This window comes from Penaeus monodon, chromosome 42 (assembly GCF_015228065.2).
Source record: "Penaeus monodon isolate SGIC_2016 chromosome 42, NSTDA_Pmon_1, whole genome shotgun sequence".
NCBI classification, from domain to species: domain Eukaryota; kingdom Metazoa; phylum Arthropoda; class Malacostraca; order Decapoda; family Penaeidae; genus Penaeus; species Penaeus monodon.
Window position 1 is genome coordinate 2,677,772 of NC_051427.1, and position 4,678 is coordinate 2,682,449.

The following is a 4,678-nucleotide window of genomic DNA, read 5'->3' on the forward strand; positions in this document are numbered from 1 at the left end:
TTGATCTTCGTAGCACTCGTTCTTCACACTCCACTCGTTCCACTAGCGCAGGAGGGCGGTGTTTCTCCCTATCACACATGCCATATCTTGTTGGAGAGGCTTCACCCTTCTCCTAAATCTGCTTCCTCTCCCCTCTCCCTCGACTAAGGCGCGATGCTGTATTTTACCGGAGAGGAGTTAAAAAATGGGTGATTAATAATCAATAATGAGCTATAACATAACTTCACACAACACTAATAGTTTGATGATTGACTTATAATTGGTGTGTGCTTAAGCCATATCAAGCTTGGAGGTTCCGTTGCGAAGAAAACATAAATTTGATAAAAGAAAAATTAAATATGTCTTCATTATTAGTAACAATAGATAATTCTCGTCTGACTGCAATACACGAATCAACATAGTACAAACTTTGCCGCGATAATTCCATCAATTCATTCAAGTTTTGCTTCTCGCCTTTCCTCGCAATTATTTTATTTTTTCTCATTTCGCAACAGAATACTACGGTAGCAGGGCACGATTTGCTGTCCTCCCAGGGCATGTCACCTCTGTCGGAAGGAGATTCAGATTCTGATAGAGGCTTTAAATACTAATCAACCGCATCCGAGCCATTGCATGCAGTATTTTATCAATTTCCTTATGTAAAAGTGCAATCTTATTCTTAAATGACAAATAATGCTTACCAATGGTATCATATATGTATTTTTTGCAATTAAAAGTACCATCTAAGAAAAACCTGTGTCCATTAAAGAAGAAAATAAACAAATATACCCAAAACTATTTAACATATTTTGTCTAGAAAAAAAAAACATTGATCGATGGATTAATTATTTACAATTATCTGCTCCGACTACTGCAAAAATACCATTACAATTATATTAAAAATCAAATCATGAGTTAAGTGCTTATAAAGTATACAGCTATTGCATAAATATTCATTCTTATATTTTGTTTAAATATTAGACTCCCTTAGGAAACTATAAGTCCTATGTCACAATCCTCCGATACATGTTCCCAGCGAGCAAGTACATAACTCTGAAATGACGCACATTTTTCCCACAAATGTGGCGACCGCAATGGCACTCCTCACAATGTGGTGCACTTTTAACTGTACTCAGTGACCGATTCTCAGCATTGTTTTAACCAAACCTTCTACTTGGCGGGGTTTTTGTGTGAACAAATTTATATCATTCAGCATGTACCGCCTACGTTATCATGCGTCTTCTTCGTCGTCAGAGAATATTTCTCCTGTAATGTTGACCGCAGCCTAGACTAGGGACTCCACTATATTCCCGCACGCGCCGCACTCATCACCGACGCGGATTGCGCGCGCGAGGAAGTAAAACGCACGCGGCGGCGTGCGAGGGCGGCGGAGGGCGGCGGGGCGAGGGCGGCCTGTTTAGGTTAATTTGTCTGTGGTCTTTGCCAATACAACGAACCATATAAAGCTTTATAACATGAGGGGCAACAGTTATTTCATTTTTACCTCATTTTTTTCATATTTCCCTAAAAGTTCTTGGTTTTGATAAAGAGTCAATTGCCTAAAAGTAGGAATGTGTTTTAACATAGGTCAAAGCGTCTTTTTTTTATTTTTGAAGATAGAGTTGTTACATGGGTCTTAACAGTTTTTTCGGGTCATGCAGAGCACCTAGTGGCTGTGAAAATTATCGTGAAGGTGTTTTCTTCTTTGCATGCGTGTAATATTAAGTTATTATTCAGAAATTATTGAAGAGATCGAGTAACAGTTTTTATTCAGTGTCGACGTAAAGATAGTTTTCTCTTTGTAATAGATTTAATAAAATATAAGCGTGTATTACTTAATAAGTGGTGCCTGATGCGCAAACAAGAGTTGTTACCGTTGCCATCGTTCTTTTTCTTCCTATATACTGTAGGAGGTACGATAGAACAATTTCGAGGAGGGGGAGTACATTGCTGAAGAGCTAGTCCACTTTCTGTGCTGATATCATCATAAAACGGAGGATGTATTGTTATGCGATCTTATGAAGGATAACGCTTGTCTGTATATCGTTATCCATATGGTCCCTTAAGGGAAAAACTTAAATTATATTTCCTAAGTTGCATTGTAGATTTGGTAAAACAGTCGAGAAATCGGCAGGAACATTTAGGGAAAATACTATGCAATTTGCCCCCTTGAGGTTAATTCGCAAAAAATACGTGAGGCAACACGTGGGACAGGTGTGGCGCTAGTGGTAGATTTAGGCCCGTAATATATGAGGGTAAACCCACCTTTGCTCTGGTGTAGATACCTTGAAAACTATCAGGCTCTCTAATAGAATCAGGCCAGCGTCTTTTCAGTCTATTATGTAAATAACCTGTAAGTTTTATAGGCATGAAACGTGGCAAAGTATGAAATATTTGTATCGCATTTACATTTACAAACAGAACTTTAAGCCTGTTATTTGTGTTAGCGCCTCTAGGGACGTTGTGTTTGTGGTAAGCTTGAGAGTCATAATAAAAGGCATATTGAGTGCACAAAGGCATATGGTGAGGGGGAGGGGGGGGAGTGATGATGAGGCGGGGTCCGTCAGCGACAACCGACATCGGCTATCATTTGATCGTGGTTACGCCATTAGCTATAGGTGTGATCACTCACCCTGTACACTTCAGTGCAGAGCTGTATTAATCCTCCCTTAAGCAGGACTTGTGACTGGTGATTTGTTTGTTTTTTCCTTCTTTTTCTACTATTATTGGTTTGTAATGGGGTATGGAGGATGTGGGGCAGGGCGGTAAGGAAGGAAGGAAGGATCACTAATCTTTGCGATTATTTCATCATTACCTCTGAGCAAGAAGAGGTGATTGTTTAGGCGTAAATACGAGGGGGAAAACCGTCTTTGGACCTGGTTTGATACCTTAAAAACCCTATTAATGCCTCTCTAAATAGAAATAAACCGAGCGACTTTTCAATCTATTGTAATTAAACTGTTGTTAGGCCTGAAATGTTCAAACGTATGAGAAAGTGGTATCGCATTTACATTTAACACAGAAAATTTAAGTCTGTTATTTTTATTTATTTGTATTATCGCTTTAAGATGTGGTTTGTGAAAAGTCATAATAAAGACATTGATTACAACAAGAGTTTTCATGATCCTTTTGGTGAATTGGTATTTTTATTAGAAAGATGCCTTTGGGATGTTAGAATAGCTTATCAATATCGTCCTGCGACGTTAAGAAATTTCTGTTTTAGTCTTATTAGGGGTTTGCCTGTATATTATGCATTTGTAAACATTTGTAAAGATTTGGATTATGGTCTTTGCAAGTATTTTATTTTATATATGCATATGGAGTGGAGCAATGATAGTGTCCATATGCATATATTTTTGTCTTATATTTACTAAGTGCGAAAACATTGACAATCTTAGTAAGGGTTAAAATGGATTTCCTTTTCTTTGGTTGGTTACACCTCAATACGAGAGTGCACCCCCACCGTCTTTACCTCTGAACAGAAGAATGATCATATATCATCCTCGTTATATGAATGTTCCGGGGCGATATGATTTGTATTTGTGTCTGTTTGTTTGTACTAAAGGCCATATATGAAGACCTTGTCTGGTGGTTCATGATTATGACTAGGTTTCATTCATTAGCAGGGGTGGTCCCACTCGTCTAGTAAACAGGTTATTCTCGAATCCGGGTACCAGTTGTCAAACACGATGAATATTGCGGGGGGGGCGGGTGTTGGAGAGGAGGAGGGTGAATGGAGGGAGGTGGGTCATCAGTGACACCTACATTGGGTTGGATATGAAATTGGCTCATTCATTAGGAATGGGTGATCACTCGCACTTCAGTGCGGGGCTGTATTATCTCCTTAAGTAGGACTTGTGATTTGTTTTTTTGGCTTCTTTTTCTTACTAGTATTGCTTTGGGTAATGGAGGTGTGTGGCCAGGGGCGTAGGAAGGGAAGGAGGGTTGATTGGAGAGGAGAGGGAGGGTGAGAGGAACCCTTTAGGTGTGGTGTGTTTAGACTCACACGAGTTCTTTCTTCCCAACATCGCCTACACCTATACGGATTGGATGCCGAAAATAATGGTTAGGATAACGTCTATCGTAGACGATAGATGTAACCTTTTGGTATTCACCTTAGCACTATTTGTGTGTGGTGTGTGTGTGTGTGTGTGTGTGTGGTGTGTGTGTGTGGTGTGTGTGTGTGTGTGTGTTGTGTTGTGTGGTGTGTGGTGTGTGTGTTGTGTGTATGGGTGTGTGGGTGTGTGTGGGATGAAATAGAAAAATAAAAGTAGATATGATAACAACGAGTTTTATAATCCTTTTCAGTTATTGTATTCTTATCCCGGTCCAGACTACCGAGGGACAGAACGGTAAATTATTGGTCAATCAGAGCTGTTGTGTGACCGACCTGATGGGGGGGGGGGACGGGGAGGGTGTTTAGGGTTATTGATTTATTGACATTCATTCATTATGAGGGGTGGTCACTTCATCTGTAACGGGGTCAATGCTCGATCCGGGTACATTCAACACGATAATATGTCGGGGGGCGGTTGTGGAGAGGAGGAGGGGTGATGAGGAGGCGGGTCATCAGTGACCACTGGCATTGGGTTGGATTATGATTGCATCCTTCATTAGGAGGTGATCACTACGCACTTCAGTGCGGACTGTATTATCTCCTTAAGTAAGACTTGTGATTTGTTTTGTTTTGCTTCTTTTC